An 11810-nucleotide genomic window follows, 5' to 3' on the forward strand; every position below is an offset into this window, starting at 1 on the left:
ACCGACTCTTAAAGTCTCCCAGTTCGCAGCCTGTCACTGACAGAGTGTATCTGGATATACCATCTCACCAGGTTTGAAATTGCTGGCTCCTGAGCACCCAAGACAGCGAGCCACAGTACACTGCCCCTAGTTCAGCGCTCTCCAACATGCCGATTGCACAAAGGCACTGTTCTCTTGGTTTGAGATCTGTGGCATATTGTTTTTTTTTCTGTGATTTTCTTTAATTTAATTGCTTTTATTCAAGCTTGCAATTCAACAGCTGATTATCACTCCATATCCAGTGTCCAATCACTAAAGTCTCACTAATTGGGTGATTAAGTGCATATACTTCAAGTTATAGTCACTCAAGTGTGTCATTGTCAAGGACGAATGATAGATTGATTAAAAAGAAAACAAAAACATTTTATTGTCTTCCATCACTTATTCGTTATATCCAACTTTTTTTTTAAAATAAATGTGTTATAATAGTGAAACATTTATTTTGATGCTTGGTATATATTTATATACATATTAATCACCAGTCTTTACATTAATGATATATAGTGCAAAAAATAATCCAGTCCATATGCTAATTTAAGTACATTTTGCTGGCAGTAAATCAACATTAAGCTACCTTAGTCACCCACAGTTCCCACTACATAATGTTCTTAATAATAATAATAATAATAGTAATAATAATAATAATACACTGAGAAATTAGGTGTCCTTGACACGTTCGAGAAAAGTGGTGATTTACAAAACTATACAAAGTAATCACACCTAAACACGGCAATTCTTTCACAACCACATGTGTGCTTTTCACAAGACACTCACACCGAGACTTGTATAATGGCAGGAGGAGGAATCCCTTCTCATAGCGGGTATCCATTATAAACTGTAAAGAGGGCAAAAGAATAAGGCCATGGGCCAAACCCGTTTTGTTCAACTTTGTTATTCACCCTTTTGTTTTTCTCTGAAACATCAAGGATGCAAAATTGCTCTCCAAGTTGGTTGGAAGCTGGCCACAAGGCTTGTTGTAGCTGCAGCCAGCTTCTCAAACTTGATAGACCCCAGAGGTGTACTAAGTCGAGAAGCTCAGAGAAATTTTTTTTTTGAGGAGAGAAACGATGAATGACAGAGGAAATGAAGAGGAAATGAAGCCAGATGCAGAGATAGAAGAGAGAGGATTAAAGAAAGGGAGATTATTTATTAGGGAACGTCTTCGCAGAGGGGGGACCAAGAGAAGCCCGGAGAGAAGGGACCCCAATGTCAACTGCAGTCATTGCACGGAAGAGTGATTAAAAATAAATTGGTTGTCATGCTGAGCGCTAGGGAGAGGCAGGTATGCTGCAATGCCCCCCGATTTTGTAGTGTTGGGACAGTACGGGCCCCATTTTGTTTGTTTTTTAAAAGAGCTTTGAAACAGACTTTAATGTTGTAAGTGTAAAAAGTTGTAGTAACATGTGGGGATGTGTAACACAGCTACTTACCCTTTAAGTCCCTTTTTTTGTCTTTTGGAACAAATTCGTATAACCAACTTTTTTTTCATGTTTTCTTTTTTGTGAAACAAGACAAATTAGGTTTAACAGATTACATGGTCACTCAAGCCAGATGCTAAGGACAGCAGCCTGCAGCAATATAGAAGACTACTGGCGATCAGCATTAAGTTGTTTAACACCTACTCTAGTAATTGGAAATCTGCCACATGATACATCCAGTGATCTTCGGCTGTGACTCCTGAATTCCCAGTTATGCTAATTTAATACATTTTGGGGCACAAATGTGATTTTTTTTCTTAGTAGCTACTGTGATAGCTGCTAAGGGACTAAGAAGTCTAAACTTAAAGCAATCAGCCTCTGATTACCAAACACAGAAATAGCAAATGTGTGAATTTTAAAAAAATATCTTTCTATTCTTTTTAAATGGCTTTATCTGGGATGCCAGAATCACTGTCGAGCCATCTTAAGGTGTTGTGGGCTAGTCGACAAAAACACCGCCCAGTCGAGGTTCCTACCTGAGGGGTTGCACTTCTTGAGGGTCTCTCAGTGAGTCCAGGTGTGCCACACGGTACGCCTACGCGACTACCCTCCGTCGTGATACTTCCTTGGAGCAAGCATGTCAGCCGTTGTGTGTGCTTATGTGAAAGGAAGGCAGAAGACTGAGAGCATAGAGCCAGCTTTCCACTTCAGGACATCAGCTCGTTGTGGTCCCGTCCCTTCCATATAGATGTCTACTTAAATAGATCTGCAGTAGTTTACAAGACATGGAGCTATGTCTTAGTTGGTGCTTATCTTGGTGAGAGCTGAGTCCAACGGTCAGCATGAAGTTTGAACATCTACTGTCATTTAATGGAAATCATGAAGATCTGGATACGCCCAGTGACTGCTGTGAAAAGTGTAGCTGGCAAACACTACCATAAGAAGGGAAAGACCTTGTGACTGCATGGAGAGACAACTGACAGGATAGAAATATACCCCATTGTGGCTGGCAGCGGTTAGCCACCCTAGCTGGCAGAATCCAGCTCTGTGTTTTCAAATAGAAGAGGATGATGGAGACATCAAGACTTCTAAGAAGTTAAAGAGAAAAATAACCCTAGAGTCTGAGGGAGTGGGGACGGAAGATGACTCAAGGTTGGAAAACACGGTTAATGACTTAGGAAAGGAAACAGATATGAGAGCATAGAGCACTTTCCAAAGGACTAGCTCAAGATCTGCAGTTAGCAAAGACATGGAGCTCCAGGTTTATGTCTGTGGCTGGAGCAAAGTGACATTGGTCAGGGGTTTGAAGATTCATCAAGAGAAAATGAAATGCTTAGAGGGAGAAGGGACAAAGGCCTCGCATTGATCAGTAATTCTGACGAAGTCAGTCAAGTCAGGTTTATGAAATCCACTGACAGGAAGCAAACCACAGTTTGCAGGATATCAGCACCCCTGTCATAGATGAGAGGTGGACTTGGATAAAAAAAACTAGTGATGAACCTAATGATCCTTTCGAACCCAGTCAGACGAACCAGCGTAAGAGAGAAAAGAGCCTCAATCCGTATGCAAAAGGCCCGCAATAACCGGTTCTCGAATTGTGCTGAATCTCTGTTTTGTGTTGGAAAGGTTAGGTGGAACAGTTGAAAAGAAGTTGGATAAATTTGGGGATACCATCTACACATATGGAAGCAAGAGGTTTAGAGTTGAAAAAAGGAAGGAGAAAGTACAAACTATTCCTGTAAAGTCTAGACGGCAGAAGGATCTGACACCGATTTAAAAAGGCAGGAGCCTGTCTGTTTAGTTAGAGAAAGGAGGCAGCTGAGGAGGCAATGGAGAAGAGCAGAACAAAGTCAAAAGGAGGGACTCAATCTCTTACAAAAGGTCATAAAAGATAAGCTTGCAACATAGCGCAGAGCTGAGCGCCTACGGAAATGCTACAAAAATAAAAGAGCGTGCGAGAACTAATGTTCTATGAATGCCTGGGAAATTGATGAGTGTGTTGTAATTTGTTTTTTCAAACTTTAGAATTCACCTGCAGGCTCCTCAAGTCGGCTAGCGTCCAGTATGAGTTTGAGCTGGAGAGATATTTGGAGGTAACACATACAGATTAAAAAAGGCAGGAGTCTGTGTCAATTCCTTCAGACATCCCACCTATCAGGTTATTCCTGACCGCGTGGAGTCATCAAAGAAGTAGATCAAGCTGTGAAAAAGTCAAGGGTGTCATCATCTCCTGGGCCTAACAGGAGTTCCATACAATGCATACAAGAGTGCCCCTGGTGTTCTATGAATCCAGTGGAAATTGATGAAAGTACGTTAAAACAAAAAAGTTGAAATCTTAGTGGTATGTCTCGAGGGTTCACGTGCAGGTATTTCCGCAAAGGCGCGCCTAACGGGTATCGGACCTCTAGTGTCAAGGGTAGCCAGGCTATGGCACTGCTGATCGTGACTGGGAGTTCCTAGGGGGTGGAGCACAATTGTCCCAGGTCCGCCCGGTGGGAGGGAGGGCTAGGTAGGCCAGGGTGTCCTCCACTCACCACGCACACAGCGACCCCTGTGGTCTGGTGAGGGTGCCTGTAAGATGCCCAGAGCTGCATTATCCTCTGACGCTGTAGCTCTGGGTTGACTGCGACACTCAGACGTACACATATATACGACCGCCTCAGGATGGCACACGCTTCGGAGGACAGCGTGTGTTCATATTTCGCCCCTCCTGAGTCAGCGCAGGGGTTGTAGTGGTGAGCTGAGCTTAAAAATAATTGGACACGGCTAAATTGGGGAGAAAAATAATACAAAAATAATAATTTTATATAAATTTATACAAAAAAAAAATACAAAATCACCACTACATGGCGATGTCTATAAATTGGAATAATGGTAGGATGCACAATTTCTCCAATGGCTTTTACCATGGCAATGAAAGTAACTATTAGGGCATCAAAATGGGTAGTAGAAGGAGAACACTTGGCTTCTGGAATGTGACTGCCACCAATTAGAGCATACATGGATGACATGACAATCATGACTACAATAGTAGCCGGGTGTTGCACTAATCGGTTATTGGGCAAACTAATCATTAAGCAACTTACTTGTAACGTAATTCAAACCCACTAAGTCAAGGAGCATCTCTATAATTAAAGGTAAAGTAGTAGATAAAAGGTTCTACATTAACTGTGAGGCAATGCCAACAGTGTCTGAGAAGCCTGTAAAAAGGAAATGGTATGATGGGGACAGGGCAGGGTCTGTGCTGACTGTTTGGCGTATATGTGATCCTGCAGGAAGGTTGTAGATGCCACCTAGCAGTCTATGCGCAGTAGCACACTGGATCAGGTGGGGAAGCGGGTGTGTCCGCTTTCCCAACAGTACTTATAGTGGCTGAGAGCGGGGCCCTGGAGGATTGCTGACCCTATAGGTAATGCTTTGGGTTTCCCTCATCCTTCCCGTCTCTGAGTGGCTGAGAGGCGGGCCTGAGAGGATTGCTGACCCTATAGGATAATGCTTTGGGTTTCCCTCAGCCTTCCCTTCTAAGACAAAATGAGCCAGATGGCGGATGCTCTGCTGCTGGACCGAGCACGGCCGGAGAAGAACAAGCAAAATAAATAATTAGTTAAAAAGGAAAAGAAAAGGAATTTTTAGAAGCGGGGAACAACTTGGACAGAACCCCGAACAGTACAAGCAGGTTGAGGAAGCAGGTTGAGGGACATGGTAGAGTATGGATGGAGACCGGGCAGTGCGGATTAGCCGATGGTCTGAGTAACGGTCCCTTTTTCCTTTCGCCTTTTATTTTTGATTATTCTTTTGAGCACCTGCGAGTGCGCCCACATTTTAACTGTTTACCAACATTGGTATTCCTGTGGTCCTGTCTACCATCACTGGTAGTCAGACCATGGACAACAGCACCCTTTGCGTGCTAAAATAAATCATTGAACAGAAAAAATTGAATAAATAAAACTGGGCTCCTGTGCGGTGTTTTCCAAATACACTTTTCTGTCTCCCTTCCACACATGTTGTGAGAAGTGGGATTCACTGGCACTGCCCACCCAAAGCAGTGCAAGTACAAAGAGGCAGAATGGACCTGAAGCAATTTGCCACTATGATGGACCTCCTGGGCCTAACCCTAACGGAGGTAGGGCAGAGTACAGCAGCCAACAAAAATGACAGCATTGGATCAGACGCCTGACGCATACATGGAGATATTCGAGGCTATGGCAATCTCTGCCGGGTGGGCCCAAGAGCACTGGGATAGCTACCTCCTGCCACAGCTGATGGGGGAGGCTCAGGCGGCTGCAAGGACCCTAGATTCCACGGTGATGAAGAACTACCCCACGCTGAAAGCTGCTATCCTGAACCGCGTGGGGGTGACCCCGGAGGGTTATCACCACAAGTTCCGGGAGAAGAGTTTTGTCGAGGAGGAACACTCCAGGGTCATCACGCACCGCTTGCAGGATTAAGCCCGGGGATGGCTAGACCCGGGAGCAACCACCACTGCTGGGAGCTGATTTTTTAGCTTGTTCCCATGACTTCCGACTCGAGCAATGGCGTGACATTGTGCTAGGCAGGCTCTTTTACCAAGCAGCTGTGATTAATTAATGGTCGGATTGGGTGGTCGAGCCCAGACGCGCCGCCACGTACCCTCACTTTGAAATTAATCAAGACCTTCTGTACCGTGTTGATAAATTACCCCAGACAGGTGAAGTGCGTCATCAGTTGTTCATTCCTCAGCCCTTTAAGGAGGATTTGCTGCAGCTGGCTCAGGCTATTCCCCTGTCTGGTCATTTGGGAATGGACAAGATCAAAGCTAGGCTCATGACACAGTTCTAGATGGTGACGTCAGGCGTGTTTGCGAACGCTGTGGGGAGTGTCAGAAAGCTAGTCCTAGAGCCATCCCACGAGCCTTTGCCCCTAGTGGAAGCTCTGTTTGAGCGTACTGGAATGGATTTAGTTGGACCACTAGAGCAGAGTGTGGTAGGTTACACACACCTATACTGGATTACACTACGTGTTATCCAGAGGCAATTCCCCTCCGCGAGAGGTGGTGAAGATTTCTCTGGGCGTAATTGGTTGCCAACGAGCTAGTGAAGATTTTCTCCTGGGAGAGGATCCCCAAAGAAATACTAACCGACCAAGGCACCAACTCTATGTTCCGGCTAGTCCATGGAACATATAAACTTTTGGGGATTAAGACCATTAGGATCTTCGGTTTTTCACCCCCAGACTGATGGTCTTGTGGAACGTTTTAATAAGACCCTCAAAAACATTTTGCGCAGATTTATTCGTAGTGATGTGCTCTACTGGGACCAGCTGATTCCTCCCCTTCCCTTTGCTATTAGAGAGATACCTCAGGCTTCAACAGGGTTTTCACCATTCAAGCTGCTGTATGGGCAGAGACCCCGGGGTGTGCTCAATCTGGTCAGAGAGATCTGGGAGGAACAGCAGGATAATTCGACCAATACTGTCCGGTATGTGTTGGACCTGTGCAAACATCTTGAGTCTGTGGGAAAATGGGCACATGACAATTTGCAGCAGGCTCAATGCAGACAGGAGACACAATATAACAGAGGAGCCTGGTTACGCACGTTTCAGCCAGGGGACAAAGTGCTTCTATTGTTACCCAGCTCTGAGTCTAAACATCTGACGAAGTGGCAAGGACCTTTTGAGGTTACATGATGGATTGGGAAGGTGAACTATGAGATCTGCCAGCTGGAGCGACGGACAGAAAAGCACATTTATCATGTAAACCTCTTGAAGCCCTGGTTGCAACAGGAGGCTTTGTTAGTGCCACAAGCAGATGACATCACAGACCTGGGACTTGATCTTTCAGTGTTGGTGAAAAAGGGGTTGGGAAAGATTGTAGATACTCTGACACCAATACAGAAATGTCAGGCTTTGTGTGCTGGTTGCGAAGTTTCCTGATGTGTTTTCTCCCACCCCGAGGTAGACGCAAGTAGCCCAGCATCACACTGAAGTTGAGCCGGGGGCGTCAGTTCGCCAGAGACCGTACCGTATACCTGAGCGCAAAAGGCAGGTAATAAAGACAGAGATTGACGAGGTGCTCAGACTGGATGTAATAAAGGAGTCCCAGAGTGACTTGGAACAGTCCGATTGTTTTAGTGGATAAGAAGGCGGGGCAACACGATTTTGCATTGACTTCAGATGAGTTAATGAGAAATTGAAGTTTGACGCTTTTCCTATGCCCTGGATAGATGAGTTGCTGGAGCGTCTAGGCATCGCTCATTTTATGACGACACTGGATTTATCAAAGGGGTACTGGCAGATACCCCTGACCTCAGAATCCAGAGAGACGATGACGTTTTCCACTCCCTTTGAGAGGCAGGCCCGAGGGGATTGCTGACCCTATAGAATAACGCTCTGGGGTTCCCTCAGCCTGACCCTCTACGACGAAATGAGCCAGCTAGAGGAAACTCTCTTGCCAGATCAAGCACGGCCGGAGAAGGACAAGCAAAATAAATAATCAGTTAAAAAGGAAAAGAAAAGGAATTTTTAGAAGCGGGGAACAACTTGGACAGAACCCCGAACAGTATAAGCAGGTTGAGGGAATGGGTGAGCGTAGGATGGAGACCCGGGCCGTGTGGATAGCGATGGTCGGGGTAACGCTGCCGAGTGCAGCACCTTTATTTTGTAGTTTTATTACTGTGTTTTATTTTCCCTTTTTCTTTCGCCTTTTGTTTTTGATTATTCTTTTGAGCACCTGCGAGTGCGCCCACATTTGAACTATTTACCAACATTGGTATTCCTGTGGTCCTGTCTACTGTCGCTGGTGGTCAGACCAAGGACAACAGCACCTTCTGCAGGCTAAAATATATCATTGAACAGAAAAAATAAATTGAATAAATAAAACTGGGCTCCTGTGCTGTGTTTTCCAAATACACTTTTTTGTTTCCCATGTCAGTGAATACCCACACCCTTCCACAGGGACATAAAGGACACAGTTCATGTGGGACAAGTGAGACAATAAGCAGTGCAAGGGTTTAAGAGCTTTACTGGGCAAACTTAACCCTTTGCAGTCCATTTATTCAGCACTTGTCAGGCAGGTCAGGTCCAATTTATTTTCCCATGCGCTGTTTATTTTACATGCACTGTTTAACTTTCTTTTTTCAGTGTAAAACAGGTTTTAAAGGCAATGAATGGCAAAATGACACTCAATACTGTATCTCCAGTCAACCTCCACCCCTTGTTCGCTGTATTTTTCACATACCTCTCTATAGACGTGCATACTGATAAATCCTCTCCTGATCACTTGTTTTATCACCAAACTCCTCAATAATGCTAGCCAAGTCATTATTTTATTACTATAACATCTCAAAAAGCTCTGCAAATGTCTGTGATATTCTTTGAGCGCTGGATGCAGAAGCAGCTATCTCCTTTGTATATGTCCATGTTATCTCTGTAGTGCATGGGGCTATGAGATACCCCCCTTTTATTCGGCTTCAATAAATCGATTTTTGGTCATATTAAGATATATTATGATATAATTTAGTTACTAAGGTGTAAAAATGTTACATTGCCATTCAATCGATGCCTAGTGAACTAACATTGAAATCACATGTGTGACAACAGATTACCAGAGCACTCAGAGGTGGGGTTAGCAGATGAGATTTATATTAATCTGGGTGGATTATGATTGAAGCAAATGAAAGAGTTAATCCTTTAACTCCTCAGGGCCCGGTATGGACACCTGTCAAGTTGCTGTGACTCTGTATTTCAATGTATGTCAAGCATTAATTTAAGATATTTAATTACAATTTTCTTTCTATTCTAAAGCAGTTGATTTTAAAATCAAACGAAACAGCCCTTTATTCACTCATTTTAGTGAATAGGTCAAATTAATTACAAGCCTTATTGTTAACAAATAGGAGATCTTCAGCAAACTAAGTGATCGAATACCATATCACTGCTATTGTAACCTTCAAAGCACACACTACCATCAATATGCAACGCCCTCCATCAAGTAGTGCGACAGATACATTTATTGAGAATAATTGTTGTACATTTCACCCGACTTAGACCCCATTGCTTTTACATTAAATATCTTGGTTTCCCTGAAGAGATAATCATCCCTTCTTCAAATACATGTTTAAGATTTTAAAAAGCAAACTGCCTCACAAGTGCAGTGCTCCCCCAAATATTATCCTTTAATTACTACCAGTACAGAACCAATGGGTTAGGACATTGGCTCTTCATTTTACATGAACAGTCGAACCAGTCTTGGCAGTCACTGGCACACAATGTGGTAGCATTCTAGATAGAGCAGCCTCATCCCATTGTAATGCACTTTACTGTATTTGTGTTATCTTTGCCTGTTAGTACAGGGCCATGGTATTGCCAGTGTGGTGCGGTCTGTCTGTCTTTGCTGCCATTGAAGACTGTAAGAAATACATTGTATTGTCATTGCCAGTATTGCTGTCGTCTGCTAATGGTTCTGATAGTACCTACCTAATACTGGGATTATAATGGAATCCTACTAGGTTTTGGCTGTAGTTTAAGGGAAGTTCCAGTGACCTTACCCGATTAGCAAACACATCAATGAATAAATAAATAAACATAGAAATACATAAATAAATTGTAGTAAACAAACTAAACTCTTGACCAAGTGACTCAAGTTGGCCCAGTAATTCCACCTTCAGCTGTCTTGAGGGGCTCACCCAGGGCTGTGTGTATATAAGACCCTGTTCAGTGGGGTTTAAACATCAAGCTACTTTCAAAGAAGAAGGAGCTCCTTGAACTTCTCAGAACAGAACAACAGAAACTGAGGATGGGTCGAACACTGGTGCTAGCCATGGTAGCAGTCCTGCTGCCCAGTCTCTCACAAGGGAATCCTGTGCAGGTAAGAGTTGGATCCATTGCAGATATATTGTTTGGGATTAGTGTTGTACCACATTCGATTTTAAAATGTTATTTAATCAGTCTGTGTGAAAATATCAACTCTGTTAAATGTTGCAATCCCAGTTGTTTATTTCCGTGCTTGCTCTGTGCTTAAAGACCGCTCCAAGGAGTATCAGGAGCGTGCCTACACTATTATATACAGGGTTTTTCTTTCTTTCTTTTCTCATAAGGCATATGTGTTAACAGGAAGACTATTATTTAGTGTCAACTTGAACATATTTTAAGATACTGGAGCCTTCATTTTTCAGTTAGTGTTCTTGGATCTAATTTGCTTTTCCCCTCTTGTTCTTTCAGGAGAAATACAATGGCTTTGGTAAGTTTAATTTTTATCACTTCTTTTATTTGGTCTGTTAAAAGCATTCTCATTGTATCTGGTGTTTTGATATATGAGCTAATTGGTCAATTGAGCAATTCAAGCGATTGATGAATCACCTATGACACTGCAATATCTGTAAAACACACATGCAGCTCTTTAAATCATTTTCAACTAAAACATCGTTGTTCCACTGATTCTTAAACCAAAGAACGACTCGTAATCAAAAGTAGAAGCTATTCTTTCTTTCTTTTTTTATTTATTTTACAGAACTAGAACCAAATAATATAATAACATCATTCAGGATCTCTTGTTTGTTTCTCATTTTCTAATGTTAACACCTTTATTCCATTATTTATTTAGCTGCTAAATGCATGTTCCCAGGGGAGCAATTATGCCAGTACTCACCGCTACTCCATGCAGGGTCTTATTTTAATGCCAGTACTGGGAAGCAGGACTTATTTAATCTGCTTTTCATCCAACGCGCTTGCATTCCGTTCATTCACACGAGCGCAATGTTTCCTAATACTGCTTCTCTGTCTCGTAGCTGCTATTGGCAACCATTAAAGTCAGTATAATCACTGCATGTTGATTGGCCGAGCTTTCATTCTGATTAGATTTCATTTTGGCATGCGTCACAAATCTCTGCCCATTTCGCTTTGTGTCAGTGTTCATTGGTTGATCAACGAGAGAAGACGTTAGCAGTGAAACGTGAAAACAGCAGCATGGTGTAATTATTATTTTCTTAAGTTCAGAGAAACTATCTAAATATTCGAACGACCATTGCTGCACATATATTTGAAGGCAAGCATTTACGTTAGTGTCCGCCATAATTTACACAGTTGATAAATATTAGAAATAAATATCACAACGTGTTTTGTCTTGCACCGATTTATAAAATGGAAAGTGATGTGTGGGACAGTAGGGATTAACATAAAAAACAGGATCAACAAAGTAAAGTGCTTCTTCAGACTGGGCAAGCGAGACAGAATCGGGATACAGATGCAGGTGTACTTTTATGCTTTCTAAACACTGGCCCAACTTGCAAGGTAAATGTTAAGCACAGTGATCAAAGTTTTGTTTTGTTGTGATCCTAGTATTTTCTGTTATGAGGACTATAATATGTACAATGCCCCCTT

This window comes from Polyodon spathula, chromosome 3, assembly GCF_017654505.1.
Source record: "Polyodon spathula isolate WHYD16114869_AA chromosome 3, ASM1765450v1, whole genome shotgun sequence".
In the NCBI taxonomy this organism is placed as follows: Eukaryota; Metazoa; Chordata; class Actinopteri; order Acipenseriformes; family Polyodontidae; genus Polyodon; species Polyodon spathula.